This window comes from Kryptolebias marmoratus, linkage group LG7 (genome assembly GCF_001649575.2).
Source record: "Kryptolebias marmoratus isolate JLee-2015 linkage group LG7, ASM164957v2, whole genome shotgun sequence".
NCBI lineage: Eukaryota > Metazoa > Chordata > Actinopteri > Cyprinodontiformes > Rivulidae > Kryptolebias > Kryptolebias marmoratus.
In genome coordinates, this window is record NC_051436.1 from 21,342,825 (window position 1) to 21,364,462 (window position 21,638).

Consider the following 21,638-nt stretch of genomic DNA (forward strand, 5'->3'; position numbering starts at 1 on the left):
TATAATCATCAAAATTAAACGAAATAAACATTTGAAATATATGAGTTTGTATGTAATGTATGAATATAATATACAAGTTTCACTTTTTAAATGGAATTACTGAAATCAATCTACTTTTTCATGATATTCTAATTTTATGACCAGCACTTGTATACTGCCACTAAAAGTCAGAGCACACTTTTCCATATAGAGTTGCATATCAAAATGTGCAACTCTATACAGTCAATGTAAGCGTATGTGTTTTAATATAGAGGTTATGAGATAATGTACCAAGTCAGAAATATGTTGTTTCCAATAACCCTGTAAATCTGGTAGGGCTCAGATGTCCCAGCTTTTCATCAGACTTGAACACAGCATTACATTTGTGAATCTGAAGCTTGAAGAACGTCTCAAAAGTCACTTACTTTTGAGACTAATTTATCTTCATCTAATAATAAGCTTTTTTAAAGTTTGAATTACTGATTTAAACGAGGTAAAATGTGGGTGGTACGTAGCTCTACATCACAAGACTTGTTCTATGGTAACTGACACAGGAAACAACAGCTGCTGAATCTCAGAGGGGAACAAATAAAATGAATATAGAAGAAAGGAAGAGAAGGAAACAAAATAAGGCATGGATAGGAAGGAAAGCAGGAAAAGGTGGAGGAAGGAATGGGGGGAAGAAGGGGGGAGGGTAGAAGCATGAGTCATCATCAGAGAACCACATTCAGAGATGAATGGGGAGAGGGAAAGCATACACACACACACACAGAAACATAAACACAAGAGCGGCAATCTTTGATGGCAGCTGTAGCCTCTCTTTCACTAACAGGGACATGGAGTCAAATGGTCACGAACCGTGGGCAATGGCTATTAGAGTCATTACCCTCTAAAACGCACACACACACACAGACACACACAGAGTCGTCAAACAATCCATTAGAGATTAAACAACTTGTTCAGTCTGTGTTAGACTTCAGGCATGACTCCAAAGTTTCAGATTATTCCGCCTCCCTCTGTCCTCCTCCATTATTCTCTTCATCCTTTTCCACTGCGTGGTCCTCCCTGTTGCTCCATTAGTGGATTGTGCTTGTTGGTACCGGTGGAGGGAGAAAGGTGCTATTCACAGAAAATGAAACTCAATCTATCACTCAGCATCCGGTGGACATGAGACATCTAACTGCCACACTGTACCTGTCTGCCATCATTGCCTCTTTTATGAATTTCTGTAATAACATTGCGCTCGATGAATTCCCCACAAGACTTCATGTGCAGTCCTGCTTTATGTTAGCAAGGTAATAACTCCCTAAAATGACTGTCCTGTTTGGCAAAGCAGCATTTATGCTTGAAACTTGACTAACAAGGAATGAGTATAAAAAGACCTTCCGAGACAGACTCAATTTTAAGCTTTTCAACAATCTTTAGTGGAGTTACTCATAAAAATGGTGCAAATCAATTGATCTTAGATATATAACTGCTTTTGTTCACCGTATCATCCCCACTGTATCATGGGAACTTTGATAAGTAGCAGTAGCAATAATGTGACACATTTCTAATTAGTTTCTTGGCAACCAAACCACTTTCTTTAGCAACCAGCAAAGCTCTCGGCTCCGTCTTCTTGCAGTACTTATCAGGACGGGTAAAATGTAACTTTCATCACTGCAAATGCTTAAATTCAATTACTGCTTATGTAACACAACCCTTAAACTCTCATTTACTCTTCCACACACCCCTTAATGTAAACCAGAGGGTAAGTGAGGTCTTTAAAGAAGGGATGTGGCAGAATTATTTCCCCCCTTCTGTCGATGCTTCCGTTCACATCAATCCCACAGCAGCATTGTGTTTGGCATTTGCTTTTCCTCCTAATACTCAAGTAAAATGGACTTTGCTTCTTAATAGTTTCCACATATACTCTGTAAACCTTTCCAATAATGTGTGCAATATCAGCAGCAGGCTACAATGACTAAAAGGTTTTTGTGGTAATAGAGTGCCCATACAGTCAGGTCTGCTCAAGTATTTGACTACTGTAAGGTCACTTCAGCTGTGATTAACAAACAGAAAATACCCTTAAATAAAACTTTCAGCCCAGCTTGGCTAGCTACTATGAGGGAAGTTATTAGTTAAAATATAACAGTTATGCAAATGTCATCAAAGTATTTGCTTATGACTAAGAAACATCTAGCCTTTATGATAATGGATAACTATTATCTAAATTACCCTTAAAGCCAATGAGTAGAGTTAAAACAAATTTAGATTTAACGGCTTTTTGTTCATAATCACAGTCAACAACAACAAAAACACCATCAAAGACATGATCATTTGAGGGCAGGACACTTAAAAAGTATAAATATTTTTTGTACTATAGGTTTTCCTATTTCTTTAAGTTTTCAAAAACTGGTTCAACCAGAATTCAAACATTGCATCATGTTCAAACTTCTTGAATTTTGTTCAGTTTTTCAATAGGAAACATTCTGATAGTCTATTTTCTTACTGTATAAATGAGAAAATAATGATAACAATTAGGAGAAATGTTCACATGTTACAAAATAAAACGCCTAGAAATCAGGCTTTTAATGCATTGTCAACAAAACAGAATATAGAGTATAGGTAGAAACAAAACTGGAATATTTAGTGTACCTATGTGGTACTACATTTAAGATTCCGACTCAAAGTTAAAACAAACAAACAACAACAAAAAAACTCCAAATAGTAGTGTAAGTGTACTTTTCATTTAAACTACTGTTTTCACAGTAACAAATTCCTATTAAATTTCCACTCTTCCGAAATCCACATTTCTTCACTCTCTTTCTTTTCTGTCATCCCAATACTGACAACACTTTCTATGTTTTAGAATTTATCTTTTTCAGCTTTAGATCCACAAAATAAAATAGATTTGTGAACCCAACTATCGACAGTGGAAGCACATAAACATCTTTAAGACAATTAAAGAAGGGAATTATGACAACACAAACAGCCTTAACAACTATTATACATTTTTATTCGTAAGCTGAAAATTTCATTAAATTGAGACATTTTTGTTTTGCCATAGTAAAAATACAACCAAAAATGTCTAATTTGAGGTAATGAGAGAAACTTTTGGAATTAATACAGCTGTTGTACAGCATTTTGTTTGATACCAGTGAAGTTACAGAGTTAAGTCACAAGCGTTTTGATATTTTTCATTGGATGGTCATCCATAGGACCAGACCACTCAAATTGATTTATGCAAAACCATGAAAATGATGACAATGTAAAAACAAGTATTTTGTATGACAGTAATGGTATGTAAATAACAGAATGGGAAAAAAATTGTTGTTTTATTTTTGTAAATCACTGGAGACATATTTATAGTGTATCAAACATTAAGAGAAGAGGACTTCTGTTCACATACTGTTTAATGTGTTTTGGTGATAAAAAAAATCACTATTCTATTAAATAAAAAATGTTTTCAAAGACGGGACAAGAAAAAATGTGGCTTGAGGTGCTGCTTGTCGCCTACTTTATGTTTATCCCCTAAAATCTCTACATAATGAATTACATAAAAGCTTCCCGTCGTGTCTTTGTGTAATGGTACGACACATTAATACCTTGAACACTCTGTGGGTCCACAGGTCCCCAGAGGGTTACATAAACAACATAAAAAGTCTGAGGCCTGCATTGTATTTGAATCGAAGCAAAGAAATGCTCTGTTGGTGTGTGTGTGAATTTTCTTTACCCCAGTGGCAATTTCCAGCTTTTTTCAACACACATACCAAACATGCACAGATCTGAATGCACACACACACACACACACACACACCCACACACACACACTCACACACACACACACACACACACACACACACACACACACACACACACACACACACACACACACACACACACACACACACATTACTGATAGAGATGGAGGTGATAATGCATTCCAAAACAGGTTTAGGGCTTTAGAAGATAAGTTAGAAAATGGATCTTTTTGATACGGATGGACACTCATAGTTCAGGCAGCTGTGTATAGTAAAAAAAAAAACCCAACCAAACATTTGTGTTGATAACATTCAGTGCTGATCGTGTCCAACTCAGAGCAGCATAAAAAGCGTCCACGGCTCTGAATCACCTCACAAACATAAAGTGTCTCATCAAGGCCCTCATGGCTCATCAGTGCAACTGTTGCAGACCCATGCTTTCCACCCACGCCATGAGCTTCGTCATTACACACACAAACACACACACACAAAGACTCACCATCATCAGAGCAGATGAAGATGCACAAACATCAGACCCCCCGACGTGAACTGCAAGATTCTCCACTGTGCCACATGCTGACTAGTCGTCTGTCGCAAAAACAAAAACTGGCCCAAAAGTTAGCTCCTTATCACAAACAGGCTGATGCACGTGCTCAGTGGGGGTATTAGAGTTTATCATAGTTTTTATTACTTTCAGTTGGGGTTGTGGTTTTAAGACATTTTTAATAAGGACATGGTTAGTTTTCTTTTTAAAAGTGAAAAAATGTTTAGCTGCCTTATTTTCCATTTTATTTAATAATTTTTAAGATTTCATTCTCTATAAGGAAGTTATTATTTTAGTAAACACCTTTTTTCACTTTCTTTCCAAGGACATTATGAGAGGGCTTGGTAGTTACTGATAAAGTGATGTTTACCAGCTTAACTTTGGGGATTTTATACTAGATTTATTTATTTGTACTTTTAAATCTTCTTTTAAGCTATTTTTTAAGTGACCAGTGACCAATTTAGCAATTTTCACAACAAACCTGAAGTACTTTAAAGAAAGAGTCACTAAAATAGACTCATAAATGTAGGATCTAGATGAGATAGAAGGAGACTTGTCAATTGTATCTTTGTCTCTGCTTAATCATTGTATTTGTAAATATTCTAATATTTAAAAAAGAATAAAAGAAACAATATATCAACTTGTTATAGTAGAGTGTCAGTGGTTGAACATTAAACATCCTAATAAACCATATATTCATCAAATACCATTGCAGACATTTTCATGATAAAAAAGTGACTAAGACATTTTACATGAGAATTAGCCATGTACATAAATATAGTAAAAAGGGTTATTTTGTACCACAAGGGACCGCATTATGTTTCTTAAGCATTTAGCCTTTTTCACGTTTGTTTTTGCAATGCTTGTACTGTGGCCATTTGTAGCCCTTAGCACTACATTTATCGGGTCATTTTAGGACCTGCTTTAAATTAGTTTCAGCCAAAAAAACAAAAAGGCTAAGTGCATCTTCAGAATATTCCTAAGGATGCCTGTTTAACTGTCTTTAATCTGCCAGCAGGTGAAGTGGATTTTTTTTTACCCTAAGAAGTTAAAACTTTGCAGCTCATGTGGGGTCACTTCTTACATCTTTGCTCGGGACAGACTGTGTTCAGACTACAAAATGTATGCAGATAAGGGTTTCAGATCACCTTCAAAGATGGCTTGAGTGAAAATGTTTTCAATGTGCATGTTTATCACTATTCAATTGCAATCGGATCATCCAGGACAATTGTTAGTGCCAGGTGTAAACGAGGTCAGGGTTTGATCTGAAAGCACCTAATGTGAGCAGCAAACAAGTTCTTGGCTCAAACCAGAGCCAGTGCATCAAGATAACATCAATATCATAGCTACTGAATTTATTATGAAGCTAACTAGCAAATCATGTAGAGACATATACCAACATTTTTAAGCTACATTATATTACAAATAGTTAGCAGTTAACTCAGCTTAGCTCAAATACTGAAAAACCAAAACAAACAAAGATACCTAGGCTCTCTGTATCAAATATAAAATTGACCTACAATTTCTAGAAGTATTACATAACCTGTTAATAAAGGGTTTATCTGATTAAAATCATACAAATACTCAAGCTTTAAAATGTGCTATTTTACAAGGGTTAAGCAGAGCTTGTTAGCAATCTTAAGATAACAAGCTGCAGATGGTTGTTATTCATAAAAATATGAGCCTGAAATTATCCATTAACATCTCTAACACTCATCAAATCTAGATTGTTCAATAAGAACAATATCATTGTACTTCACTTGCAGCATGTTGAGGGTGGTGGATCAGGTTTTCTGATGACTGGTTTTCTGTAAATATTAATGCTTCTATTTAGCTAAGCGAGTGGGAAGCAACATACGGGTCAGCAAAAAAAGGGAAAACGAAGCAGATGTAAAATCCATTAGATCAACCACACTAAGAGGGACTCAAGTGTTTATGATCAACAGCTGACTTCCGTATATTGAGACTCATTATGTTTGATTTATTTATTTATTTATTTCACGCTAACCTTGATAAAACAGTGTGATGGCACTTTGGTGCTGGTTTTGCACAATTTAGTGAAATAAAACACACTAATGTACTCGCTTACAGACAAGGCATTTTTCCACAATCAATTTGATGATGAACACTGATTTGAGAGAGACAGAGAGACAGAGAGAGAGAGAGAGAGAGAGAGAGAGAGAGAGAGAGAGAGAGAGAGAGAGAGAGAGAGAGAGACAGACAGGCAACACTTTGAGGTGACCTCTGATAATATCCTGTAACACACACACACAATGCAGAAGAGTATTTGCATCCTTCCCCTCCTGCTTCAGTTGAATAAGGTCTTATCAAATCCAATCAGACCCACTGAGGTGTTTCATTCAGTCTAGCTGCAGAGCAGATTAAGCCTACAGGCAAAGGGGGGCAGCCTATCCCAAACTGTACATTTCTGTGCGTGTGCATGTCAAATACATGAAACATACATAAAAGTGTGTACCCTACATGTTTGTGCATGCGTGCACTTCAGTTGATTTGCACTGTGGCTGAAGTGTACTGCCTGTGTATGTTTCTCGGATCATTTCATCCAGTGTTCAGGCCACTGTGAAATGCTGCTAGTCGGACAGATTGGGCTTATGAAACAGCTGTGGTCATGCAGCCATATCCTGTTGTGCTGTGCTCCAGAATCCATAAAAATCAGTAGAAATATTCTAGTTGGCACACACTGTAACTGTGCAAAACACACGTCTTTCTACAGCCTTGCTATCATGTTGGCATGATGCAGCGCTACTGCAAAAAAAAAGAAACGTCAATATGCAGATGTTGGAGGAATTAACTGTGAGGTTGTTTAGTGTGTGTGTGGTGGGTACAAGCCTGAGAGGGAAGGCTTAACCTCTGTGGCACAAGGGAATTTAGAATAAATCACTGCACATACTGCATAAAGAAAAAAATCCTCCTTTTAGGTTACATGCATAATAAATTCTGACTGGACATTCATTTATATCTTCATGGGTTTTAGCAATATTTTTGAAGGTAAACAGCATAATACAAATTAAACTAAGTCATTTAGCAAATAAACTGGCACATATTTAAATGTGTGTGTTGTGGGATGATTTTGATGGCAAGCAACCTAATTTGACCATCTCTAGAACACAGGAATCCTGGGAAAGAGGATAGTGCAATGCTCAGGCATCACTTCCTGTTTGGCCAGGGAGGAACACAAAGTTCAGTGCCATGGTTAAGATTAGCTCAGTAAACATTGTTGCAAACATTTTTACTTCATCAAGGATGGTGAGGCTAGCTCTTGGGGCTGGTTTCACTCTTACTCACACATCCCTGGTTCTGCCGGCAGTATCACTTCCAGTGACCCAGATGACTAAGACAGACATCTGATCCTGGAGGTTTCCTGTTCTTTGAGCTCCATTCAAATTCTGAAATTAGTTTGTTGTTCTCCATTTTTTCGTTACTTTCATATTATAGATCCTGACAGTAATCTCTGTCTTCAAAACAGTGTGTCAAAGGTTTTGACAATTGTCTAACAGCAAAGCCCTATGGTTTCACCAAGAAGCATAATGTTTTTGATTTTTAAAGGTTCCATGATAAAATATTTGTGAAACAAGGTGAGTTAAAGAAATCTCATGATTTAATTGAGAATCATCTTAAAGCGATTCAAAACATCCATCAATCAATTTTCTTCCTCGTATCCAAGGTTAAGTTGTGGAGGCAACAAGTCAAGGATTCTTGACATTCCTCTTCCCAGAAACACTTTCCATTTCTTCCAGGAGGACGTGAAGCCCCAAGCCAGGGAAGATATCCCAACAGCAAGTTCGAACTCTGCTCTGGGGTCTCTTTCCAGTGGGATCTTTTCAGATAATTAGTCTTTTAAACATCAAGGGTTTATGTATTCAAACATTTTATGAGGAGACATAGCCAGTTAAGGCAAGCTGAGACATTTAATTTTAATTGGTTTTGGAGTCTGTTTTAAAACTTCATTTTTCAACAGACTGAATTTTTTGTTAGTATTTTGGGATTTTGCAAAAAGTTCATCTGCTCACTTGATGCTTCGCATGCTGCTGGTTGTTTATTTTAGGAAACATTTCCTCTAGAGTTAGAAAGGGGCATCTGCCTCGTCAGTTTAATTTGTTAATGATTGCCTAGAGCAGAGTTGAGAAAAGCAGGCTACAGGAGCCACCGAGCTAGCAGCAGTAGATTACAGACAGTGATGTTAACAGCATTGTAACACTGATCCTCTGTAACTCATCGCTTCCTGGGAGCCCAGTGTGCTGACACATGGCGAAAAAAAACAAAAACATAACAAAAGCTCAATGTAAGAGGGTGGGACCATTAAAAACAAAGGGAAGGGACAGTCTACAGTAATATATTTGTTCCCTATTTATCAGGAGGTCTGTTAGAGAATCCGTGGTTGCATTAGCTGATCCTGTCAGGATGACAGAGAGGCCGATTTACTAAACAATCCAAGTTATTTTCTTCTATCTGGGTTCAAACTTCAAGCCTTAAAGTATGCTGTCTTCAAGTGATCTTACTAATTTTGTGCCCTGTGTTGACGTGTTTCTGTTGTCAAAAAGGATGCAGTTAGAGAGGACATGAAGGTAGTTGGAGTGAAGACAGAGTTAGATGGAGGACTTGCTGTGACAACCCCTGCAAAGGGAACAGCTGAATGAAAAGGAAGAAGAAATAAAATGGTGGTGCATTTAATACCTATTAAATGAAGCTCTATTATTACTGCAACAAGAAATATAAGAATTCCAAACATAGCAAAAGCTACTGAACTGTTCTTATTTTGTGCTTTAAAATACTTTCATACTTCAAACAGTACATCACAGTTTTACAGGAGCCATATTAAAGGTCCGGTTGACTTAAACAGAGTTCAGAAGCAGAGTGTAAGAGATTTTAACTTCCTTGGTGGAGGTAAAAATGCCTTGATCAGGACCCCAGTTTGATACTTATGACTGGCCTGGGACACCCATATCACTTCTGTCGTTTCTGGCTCTAAAAATTGAAGTTGACAGATAAATGACAAGCTTGGAGCTTTAGCATGACTGTGACTGTTTACCCCTACCCCCTAATCTCTACCCTACCCCAACCCATCTTTTATATACGGTCTTTGATTCTGATGTAAAAAAAAACAAAGCTCCATTCACAACACATTTAAAACCTGACTGTTTTATACATGACTGACACTTTCAATGACATTTTGAACACTATAGATGGAGCGTCGATGTAAGCAAGTAATTGACCTTGCCAACCAATCAAATCCTCACTGTGAACAGTGATCCCTTTACAATCTTGAGCAGTGGCAGATTTATTACTTGATGGCAAGAGTTATAACCCACTGACACTGATGGCTAATGTGGCAAACAGTACTTAAATAATAGCTAAATTATTACCAACTAATTCATATAGTACTTTTGCTGGAAAAGCTCATCCCTATTTCCCACAAGTTCCAGTACTTTTCGATTGTTAAAGGCTGAAAAACATGTGTTGCCCTCTAGAAAAGGGAATCCATAGTGATGCTAGCCTTCTTGAGGTGTCATGAGGTGGAGGTGTTTCAGTGTTAGTGTTGGACCAATGTTGTGAAATTCAAGAATTCAGTGTTAATTGTGTTTTAATATTGCTTCATTTTGAAGCAAAGTAAGGAACAGGTAACAGGTTTCGTACACTTTTCCCAGTGTAAACTTCAAGCACTTCTCAAGTCAAGTCAAGTCAAATTTATTTATATAGCACTTTTCAGCAACAAGACGGTTCAAAGTGCTTTTCAAGCATTTTCAAGCTCAATTTTCAAACTTTTCCAGCACCACGCTTTGGAGATAAAACAATACGTTTAAACTCAAGAAGACAGTTTTGATTCACTGTCAAACAAAATTATTCATTACTGTTATTTCTATTGTTTTGTGATAGTATTCTACATAGCAGGGACAAAGTAAAATAAAATAGAACCAAGTTTTATGTTTTGAAATGTCTCCCACAAACGCCCTCTACACCTGGGTGGTGTAGAGGGTGTAGAACAAACAGTAATTTAACAAAACAATCCTCCAAATTCAGTTCACTCTGAGTGGCAGTGAGGCTTTGAGACTTCATCAAAGGCAAAATGGCTGCTCGCGCCCTTAGTTTTGTGCCTTTAACATAAAAATCTCAAATTAAGATTTTTAATTTAACTTTTACAGTGCTCTTTATTACAAAACTGTGCAGTTAAAATATCAAGCACTTTTAAGGACTTTATACAGAAATCAAGCACTTTCCAAACCTTGAAAACTTCTTGTTAAAATTCAAGCATTTTCAAGGATTTCAAACACCTGTACGAACCCTGAGTTAAAAAAAGGTGTTGCCATGCATGACTTTTGCAAGATGAAGCGACTCAATTTTTAATTGCATTCTGTGATATTATAAGTTAAGCTTCTTCCAACCAAACTTTCGATTCCTTATTTCCTGTGGTTGCAGAAGTAACCATACTCAACTCCAGACTTTCATCATTGGTACAAGGCAGTGGCTAAATGGGTTTGCAGTTGTGGTGAGCAAAGTTTTTCCTATCACACTATAAATAGTGCATCGTTTTTACATGTTGCTTGTTTGGCTGAAAACAGTGGAAACAATTGTTTAACCCCTTTGTGATAATAGTGAAACTATCATAAGTCTGTTTTTTGTCCACTTTTGGTTGTTTGGAATGTGTGACAACAAACAGTTTGCAGACCAGGCAAGTTGTGAACGTCGATGCAAAGAGGGAGAAGGAAAAAAAACAAAAAAAAAAAACTCTGACACATTTCCTCTTTTGTTTTGACTGTTTCAAGTTTCACCAGTTTAACGCTGATCTTCCCGAAAACTGTTTTTGACTCGGAGCCTGCAAACAGTCAGCCACAAACATTCCCCTGGCGGCAGTAGCAGTGGGGGGACAGCCGACACCACAAACACACACACACACACACACATACATTCAGAGGAAGTGAACCCGCGAGAGGAAGCACATTTCTGCTGTGCTGCCCAGTTTTGCCCCCTTTGTTCAAGCAGACAGATCGATGTGTTTCACAGAGGAGACAAGCTCCCAAAAAAGCTGAGTCAAGACACACACACACAAATTTGTACTTGCATTTTTGTGAGGGCTCTACCTCTAAACTAAAGCACTACCCTTAAAAAGACCTTTAAAGCAATTTAAAAATAGCTTCACTTTTGAAAAGATCTCAACAAAGTCGTAGGAGATACTCAAATTCATTTACTGAAAGTTGAGCAGTTGTTTGTAATGCAGTACAAGCATCAAAGACTCTTAGAGTTCTGTCGAAAAGTTGCGTACAATTAATATTTTACCTGTTGTACATAGCGATGTTGCACACAGTTATGGCTGCTGGACTTGGTCATGTTAGAAGAGTTTGGTTTATATCAGCACATTTAACCAGGTTCAAAAATGGCACAAGTTTGTGGAAAATTGAGATGGTTTTATCACAGAGTTGGTCCGATTATGGGAAACCATTCATACTGTATGTTGTTTCGTAGCTATGTTAGGCTGGATTTGGGCCATTTTGGTCTCTAGGGTGTGTCTTCATACAAACTTAAAACAGGAGCTAGGAACCTTCTTTTAAACAGAACGTTAGCTGTCTTTTAATGCCTCATGTATGCCTGTTTGAGCTATCGTGATAAAAAAAAAAATTAAGGATAAAAAAGTAAACACAAGAATATTTGATCTAAAAAGTCAGTTATTGGTGTGGAAGAGCAATAATTGGCTGTTCTGTACAGACATGCATTCATTAAAAAAAAATCCCCCGCATCCACTCACACACAAACACACAAATCCATTGGTGGCAGTCACAGGTGGTCACCGATGGGTTTATCATTTCATTTCATTTCACCAGACTAAATGTTTGTTTTGATACCAGAACATTGAAGAAAACCTGCTCCTAAGAATCTGAGCACTCTTTGCTACCACTCACTAAATTCTCCAAGAAAACAGCCCCTCACAGGTTATTGTTATGTAATACAATAACCCACTGTGATTTCAGCAGCAGAACATGGAGTGATAGAACTAGATCCAGTTTGTGTAACAGGACCACAGAGGACGCTGGGGGAAATAAAGGACACTGGATACATGAGTGCTGGCAGCCACAATAATCTCAATCCAATTACTTTACCCACGGTTGGGTTAAAGGCTCCCTTGAGAATGCAACAACAACAAAAAAATCACAAATTTTCCACTAAAAAAGTCATCAAACCAAGGTATTTTTCATTTCATGCCAATCTTTTCAATTCAACCTAATCTAATATTAAATAAGAAAAATCCCCATTCTTGGTGTTTAATTAACGGAATATCACCTCAATACTCTTGAATTTATTTCCCCACTTTGCAACAGGCATATCTGATGCGAAAACAAGGCAGAAACTCATTTTTCCAGGCAGGCTGTGAAGTACCCTCCCATGTAACGGTATGCACGGAGAGAACTGAGTCATGAATGGAGGTCTGACTCTCAACACAGCCAAATGAATGAAGTGCACCCGAGGGATTTTTAGTCTTAAAGTAATAACCACCGACGAGAAGAGAATTACATGTTTGAAACGCAGGGAGGAAGAGTAAAGGAGCAGAATAAAGATGCACTCACCCCGGGCGCTGTGAAACGAGTCAGCTACAGGCACACACAGAAAGGATGTGGGGAAGATAATTTCCTCTGAATCTCTGACACGAAACACCTCTGGGAGCCAGATGTCGGTCTGAAACACAGAGAAGTCCACCTCTCGGTTCGTTTCACTTTTTGAGACTTCAAGTCGTTCAACGATTGGATCTGAGTCTGTTTTTACCGGCGTGGGAGACTCGGTCGTGAAGGGGACACGGGTTAGGTCAGCTGTCACGGTTGATAAGTGAGAACTGAAAAGGTTCGGGTTTCGGTCGTGATTCCCTCTAAGTGTCCGTGCGCCCCGGTGTTCGCTGCTCTATGACCGGCTGCTGAAACGTGGAAACGCCTTTTCCTCTCTCTCTCTCTCTCTCTCTCTCTCTCTCTCTCTCTCTCTCTCTCTCTCACGTTTGAGCACGCTGTCTAATTTCTACGGAGATCGTCTATTTCAACAAGGTGTCTCACTTGGTGACAAAAGAAAAATAAAACCTTAAATGATAAATGAAAAAGTAACAATTTCCTCCAAATTCTACGTTCATGGACACATTTTATTTAGGAAAGAACAGCAATACGGTATATAAGAAAAAAATAGTAGATAGTATTTTTAAATGGTATTGACAATATTAATAACACAAACAGGTGATTTTTTTCCTCACTGAACAGGTCTGTTGGAGACAAGTTGTGTGCTAATATGCATCGTAATTTCGTTCTACAGTGCATCCTTGATGTTATGTTGAATGACAATAAAGAGAATCTGAATCTGAATCTGAAGTTGCTGACTGAAAATTACAAGAAAATAAACAAATTTTCAGTTGCAGTTTTGTGACCAGTGAGTTTTGTGGCTTATTTCTGTGCCCACAGGTTGCAAAATTGTACTCTAGGCTGTGCACATTATCATATTGCCCACCTCCACCCACATCGTACCCACCTTGGCTACTATAAGAGCAACCTGGGCGCAAACCCAGGAGCCCTTGACATAGCCCTTTGTGATTAGTGAAAAAAAAAATGATGTAAGCTTTTAGTCACTAACTAAAGTTACATAAAAAACTTTTAAACATGTGCCACAGGGAATTTTATTTGATGATGGAAGTGTTGAATTGTGAGCAAAAAATTGACCTGCTAATGATCAAGATGAGTGGGTGAATGGTTTGCACTAATTTAAGATCAAATTTTATCCAATAAAATGCCCGCCACTGATGTTATCTGATCTAGGATCACTTATATGATCACACACACACACACACACACACACACACACACACACACACACACATTTTCCACCGTCTCTGCCTCATCTCTGTCACCCCACTCGCACTCCCTCTCTCCCTTCCTTCGTTTAGTTATCTTAGCAATTCTTATGTTGGCTGTCAGCGGGCCTTTAGTACTATTAGTTAGCTTGTTGTACCTTTAGTTTAACATTATCTTGTTTTGGTTTATGTTAGCTTATTTAGCCTTCCTGTACATTTAGTTTAGTTTAGTTTATCTTAGCTCATAATTTAAATATTGTTAGGTCCTGATTGTTGTTTAGTTCAGTTTTAACTTTATCATGATTTCCTTTAGATTATTTTAGCTACTATTTTGACTGTCTTAGCTCATTTTTAGTTATGTTTAGTTTCATGACTGTATTTAGATTATCGTATATTTCATTTAGATTATACATGATTGATGTTTTTTATTTCTGTATTTCTATATTTGATTTTGATGTTTTTATCTGTATTTGATTCTGTACCTGATTGTTCTGTATTTGATTCTGTTGTTGTTTCTGTTGTAAAGCGCTTTGGATCTCCTCGCTGCTGAAAAGTGCTATGTAAATAAATTTCACTTCACTTCACTTCACTTATGTTGCATTATTAAGAAATGAGTGGAAAATCAAGCAAGGTAGTGCAAAATGGCTCGGCGTGGTATTTGATGAAGATATGGTGGGTGTGTTTGTGCACTTAATCATGGTCTTGGCTCACTTTGTAACCATCTTAGCTGCTGCCCTCGTGTTTATAATTTAATATACTGGAGTACACTTTTTTCACTGACCGTGAACCTCAAAATCCAAGGAAAAAAAAATGGCTGCCTTAAAAAGTGGTGATAGTTGATGATTATTTGCACTTCTCTTATTTTGTATTTCCTCAAATCAGTTGTACATACAGTATGCTATAATAATCACCCTCTGTTAATAAACTTGCTGCTGCAGTGAAATACATTGTTACAAAATTGTTTTGCAAACAGATGTTAGCCTGTTTACTGAACAATTTGAAAATCCCCCAGGTTTCTGACTTGCTACTGGGACACAGTTAAATTAAATGTAATGTCATGTAATTAGATGCCATTCTCAGATCGGAGTTCTGACTTCAGAGATAAATGAAACACAGCACAGATGACATCAGATGTTGCAGGCCTTGTCTACATCAATTCAAATATTTTTAAGAACAGAGATTTACTGCTGTGTTTGGATCTGTTTTCAACGTGTAAATTGAGTTTTTGGTGTGAAAAATTACAAAGAAAATAAAATGACAAACTGAACATCACAATGGTTGTTGTAAAAAAAAAAGAAAGAAAATGGAAAAAATAAATAAAGGAAAACATCTGATTTGCGTTGCTAGCATAACAATCTTAAAACTCAGTTTGGCATGTGCCTGTTAAACTCTCAGTTTATAGGAGCCAGACAGACCGATTAGTTCACCCTCTGCCTACATCACACAAAAAATAAATAAACAAGGACAAGTTTAGCTTACACTGATCTCTTTTTTACACTATTTACTCCTGTAGGCTGGTTTCATAGACAAGAAGTGTTTGCTCATTTTTTGGGTTTCTGTAAAAGCAGCAGAGTGAGCGCTCTTTCAGAACTTCTGTCTAATGCCACACATACACACTTGAACACACACATTTTTTGAAGCTGATGTCACTGCACTGTCCAGCCAGCAGATCCCTCCTCCTATTTCTTTCGCTCCATCACAGTTCCACCATTCAACACCAGCTCCATTCTTTAAAAAGTGAAAGAAAGCCGGCAGGAGTCATGCTGCTGGCTGCTGATCCCTCAGATGTGGTTAAATCGTTCTCTCGCTTGGATTCTTGGAAGGAAGGTCACCTTGTAGCATAATAAAATGAATACTTGTGGGAAACAGGATCATACTTATTTAGAAAAAGATATTAAGTCTCTATCTCAGAAATGCAATGCAAAATGTGACTTGTAGTTTAAAATTGTTGATCATAGAAATGATTAGATTAATGATTAGGCATACAATACTTACAATAGAAGTGGGTTCTTAAATAATCCACTTAAATATAAACATGCCATTTAGGATTTTAGATCTGCACTGCCTGATGTTTTCTCATTTAAAGAACACAATGAATCAACCAATTTTTTTTTTTTTTATTATTTATGTAAAGTGAGCACGCCCTCTAGTGGCGGTGTAGTAAATGTAACCGACCCTGGGAGGAGGTGGGCCGGAAGGATGTGTGGACAAAACATCGAACTTCATCACAAGAATTTTCTATTTAATTCCTAGTTTAAAAATCTTTTTTACTTGAGAATGTTTTTCAGTAATAGTTTGACTAAAGCTCAACAGGTGTCACATGTGCTTATATATACTTTTTTTCCCAACCCAAATCATGTCCAAACAACACTTTTTTCCCCTAAGCTGTGTCAAACGCAATGAAAGTTTCAAAAGATTCAAAAGGTTTGGTCAGACGTTTTTGTTAAAACTATTTATTGATTTAAATGTTCATTTAAAAACAAATGAAAAGAATGAGCAGCTAGAGACACAATTCAAAGCAATTGTGTGTGGTCAAAAATACATTTTATAAGGTCATATTTTATTCTTTGACACAAAGTGCATTGTTGTCATTAAAGCAATATTTAAAAGACAACACTCTTCTATTGCTATCCTATCAATTACTATCAGATATTTGTATATTGCAGGATTGACAGCTACTTTAGCTTTTATTTAATGGTTTATAATTCAGGTATTTAAAACCAAAGAGGCCACAAAAACACATGAATTCAGTCAAGATAAATCTTTCTCTTGGCAGCACTCCTTAATGACTTCTGAAGGCCAAAACAAAGCCATTCATGCTTTTTGCATACATTTAGACTGTGATGTAAATGTCATCATCTTACCTGTCATGCTAGGGTACACCTGTTCCTTTCGTGGCTGAGTGTGAGCAGCCCAGAGTTTTGAAACTGCGCTGAATGTGCGTGCGGCAGTACTCACTTCTTTCATCTCGTATGGTGGCCCAAAAATGCAACAGACAAGACAGAACTGAGAAAATAAGAAAAACAACACAAACGCTTATTTTTATAAAATACTGTGTAAGGAGACTTGCTGCGATCACTCACATGTGGTTTGCCTTTCATGCTCATTTCACACACTAACTCTAACATAAACATAAAAATATTTGATTTTAATTTTGATTTTCTCATATTGTTATTGCTATCAAATGATTATTTTGTAATTCCTTTTTTATTATTCACACAGCCTATAGTCCTAAAAAAGTGGTTTAAGATACATTTTACTGTGTGTTGTAGTTGTACAAAATGACAAATAAAGAATCTTGAATCTTAAAACCTACACATCTGTAGAAAACATTAAGATTTATTTTTACAGCCTAATGGTTATTTTTACCTAAGGTTTGTGTGAGAGTTTTGACTCCATTTGTAAATACTGAACAGCTTTGTCACAAAGGTCAGATAATTGATTAAAAAAAAAAGCATTTCAGCAAAATAAGTTTGTTATAGAGAACAAAATGAACAAATCTTTTGAAAAATGTTTCCTAACTTTGTCCTTGTTCATTTATAGCTTGTAGGATAAGTTTAAAATGAGTCACTGTATGTGAGAGTTTAGAGTGTAAAATTAATTGAGTGTCTTGTGATTGTCAGTCTTTTAAAATGTACTTTATTTTTATGACCCCCAAAGTGACTTTAATCTTAGTTAGTAACTCATGATGAAGCAGATCATCCAATTTCCGATCATGAATGAGACTTTTGTTGAAGATAACAAAATTCCCCTTTTTACCACAAGTACAAGGGTACTACTCACTCTGTTAATTTAGTTTTAAACCTTTTGAAATATCTATGTTTTAAAGATGGTAGTGGCTCATTTCTAAGAGCTTAAAAGCTTTTTATCATTGTGAAGCAGAATTCACCAAGCGTTGGACTGTTCACCCACTAATAGGGAGCGTGAGCTGGGTTTAGACCGTCGTGAGACAGGTTAGTTTAGCTGCTGAAAGAAGAGGTGCAAATGTCTGAAAACATTTAGACATGCGAGGTATCAGTTGAAGATTCTATAGATGTTAAATATTAGCTGGTTTATGTTTATTGACCACTACTAACAAACTTTATGGACAGACAATCACATAATTGCCTGTGTATGTGTTTTTGTTCGTCTGCTAGCAAAATATTTCATGAACCACTGGATGGAATTTGCTAAGGCTTTCTGAAAGTTCTACAACTGAATAACATTTAAAGTCAACCTAATCAAGATGGCTGTCACAGCTAATTGACCTTAACAAATACAAAAAAGGCATTAACAGTCATTTCTACAGATAATGAGCTGTAGTGACTGTAGGTGAGAGTCATCCTCAGCATGTTCTGAGCGGTAACAGATCTTTGTTGAAAACCTTGGCATTTAAGGCAAAGTTGACTGAAATATTCCATCAAGTTAAAAAAATGACAGAAGCACACTCACAGTTATTTGCTGATAAATAGAAAAGAATAACTTTAATTTAATATTACAAACACAAACCTTTCATGTACACAGGTTTATTTCTGTTTATGGTTTAGTTCCAAAACCATCTCTACTAGAAAGTGTCCAAAATCAACAACCCAATTTCTAGTATTCAACTCGAAGCACTCAGAAAGCGCAAAGTCAGATCCAGGCTATTTCGTGACTAAAATTGAGTCACTTATTTCTTGTGACAACCAAAATATTTCCTGAAATTTTCATCAAAGTCTGTTAATTATTTTTTAAGTAATCTTGCCAGAAACCAACCAAAACATAACCTCCTTGATGGAAGTAATTAAGAGATGCAATTTGCTTTAAGTGAAACTGAACACAATAAACAGTCAAAGAAAAAGAAATGGAAAACAACAGGCTGTGTTTGTTACTAATGTGTCACGAGTCAGATATTGAAATAGCTCGCAGTGGGTGATAGATGAGGAAGCTGATGATCTTTGGTTGCCTGGGAGGCCATATGTTGTTTTCCACACTGTGATTTATAAAAATGTGCTCAACATGACTGACATTAGCTCCAAAACTTTGTTTTGTTACAGATCTTAGACCATATAATACAATCTGAAATAAGGTGTAAAAGGCATCCTGACCGGAACATGTGACTAAAGAATACAATTATGTGAAAATACTTAACACGTACTGTGTAAAATAGAAGTCAAAGGGATTTTTATTGTATTTTTTTAGGCTTGAAACTGTAACCGAAAAAAACTTCCAAAAACTTACATCAAAACAAGAGTGTATGATATGGCTGAACTGTGTGATAGTCTTCACCTGCTTGTCAACCTAAGTGTATTTATAGCTCAGTTTTCCTTCATCGTCTTTTATTTACTAACCCTGTTCTTTATGCCTGTCATGTCCTAGACAGTTTCCTCCTCTTGTGTTACCATGCCATGTGATTTATGTCAGGGATTCAGGTAATTGGATTTTTGTACCTGCCATTGTGAGGCAGTTCCTTGGACTCAATAAGTTTAATTAAAGTGTCTGTTCCTTCCAACCTCTTTCCTCCTGTGTCCTGCATGAGCCTACCCTAGATCCTGACAAACATATTTTTTTTTTGTTTTGTAATTTTAAACTGGAGACAGAGTTCTTTTAAAACCATCTTTTTCTGTTTCCACCATTGTAAACTCTGACTTTAGCACTGAAAAAACAGTGTTAACTCAGCACTAACGTCTTTGCTGGGTCAGAGCAAAGAACAGCTTTGATGAAAAATAAAAGGGTTCAATCCCTTTTTTGGATTTACCATGTCCTGAATGACTGAGAATCTATAGCAGAAAACAGCTTTGATTGGTTCTCCCTCTGTTGTAGTCTGGAAGAAATGTTTAATGTGACTTAATGACATGGCTCTGAATTGACTTTCTAGCTGTAACCCCCCCCACCCCTCCAACTAGTTCTTAATTGTATTTAAAACAATAACAATTAAGTACCAGGTCTGGTCTGGCATTGGACCCTCTTTAATAAAAGAACCCTAAAAGTCAAAAGTCTTTCAGTCCCACAGCCAGAGCTTATGGTGGTGGAAACAGTAAGAGCTAGTGGTCAGCAAGCTCTGGCTTGAGTTTAACACTGGAATCCATTTGGTGGAAAACCTCCTTTAAGCCACTGATCCTGCTTCACAGAATAGGGCCATGCTGACTAAGAATTTACTGAAACAAGTTTAATTCTTTGACATATTTAGAATGCTTCACATTTCACCTTCACAGTTAATATTCTGAGTGTCATGACCAAGCTCCATCAGAGTAAAGGAAAGGTGAAATTAACGCTCCAATGTCCTCCAGGTAAAACTGACCCAAAGTGACAAGAGCTTCTCTACCTCTCTCTATGTCTCTCTTCAGGAGGGTTAAAGAATATTTTGAAGAGTTTGGTTTCAGCAAAAACAAAAACATCAACAATAAAAAAAGTCAGTCCATCCATCCATCCATCCATCCATCCATCCATCCATCCATCCATCCATCCATCCATCCATCCATCCATCCATCCATCCATATTACAAACTAATTGACCCTGGTCCACAGCCAGCAGGTGTTCTATGAAACACAAATGATGAGTTAGCAAGGTTTGTTCAGAGCTGTCCACGTCACAATAGGTACATCACCACAGTAACTGTTATCTTCACCAGTACATGAGTGTACATAATCAAACTACCATCTAAAATTATTATTATATTTTTACACACTGTATCATTTGAGGGCATTAAAATGTCCCTATATGGATTTTTTAAAACATTTGTGGGTATATATGTGTGTATGTCATGTGTTGATTTTTAGACAGAAATGCACATGGGGCACTGGTGTATTCATTTGGTATTTGCTTCCTGGGGATGTGGAAGTAGCCCTCTAATCAGACAAACAGGATCCAGACAGAAAACAAAGTCAAACACTCTCTTTCACACATGTGCACACACACTCATAAATTTGAGGTTAGAGGCAACCTCAGTTCAGTAGAAAAATAAGCCGTGTGTACTTTTGTGGGAGACCATATGGTTTATAAGCATGCACAAATTTGTGTTTGTGCCAGATGACTCTTGTGTTTTCCTCTGAGCTGTCTAAAATAAGGAAGTATTTGTTTTCTCATCACAAGACCAGCTCATTTATTGGAGAGGCGGAGAAAGGCCTTCAGAAAGGAAGTTCCCCAAGCAAAACAACTCTGAGGATTCAGCTGCTGAGAAGGGACAGCAGGAAGGAAGAGAAATGTGGAAAACAGACAATGAAAAAAAAAATTGGGGGGATGAACAAGATCAGCAAAGACAGACAAAGGCTGTTTATTTCTTTGGGTGTGAATGTGTTCATTGAGAGGGACGAGTCAGTGGAAAAATATAAATGAAAATACAGTCACTGCATGTTTTCTGAAATATACACTCATGATCAAAATCTTAAGACCAGTCAAAAAATTGCAAGAATTTGCATTTTGCACTATTTGATCTGAAGAAGGTTCTAAGTAGAGCTTCACAATGTTAAAAGAAGAAATCAGTGTAAGAGACAAAATCGTTTGAGCGTGGAATTAATTGAAAACTGCATTTACACTGAAACATGATTTTTTCAGCTGATCAAAAGTTTAAGACCATAGCTCA

At 37.0% G+C, this 21,638-nt stretch overlaps 1 protein-coding gene across 1 annotated transcript in view; it reads right to left on the reverse strand.

The window, feature by feature from the left end:
* The window catches only part of LOC108245286 (proliferation and apoptosis adaptor protein 15), a 56,830-nt gene extending 43,655 nt beyond the window's left edge, over positions 1–13,175 (reverse strand). The window contains exon 1 of the mRNA XM_017432050.3: positions 12,843–13,175. The gene's annotated coding sequence lies outside the window, so the exon portion shown is untranslated. The remainder of the gene's footprint in view (positions 1–12,842) is intronic.
* Positions 13,176–21,638: the final 8,463 nt, after the last annotated feature.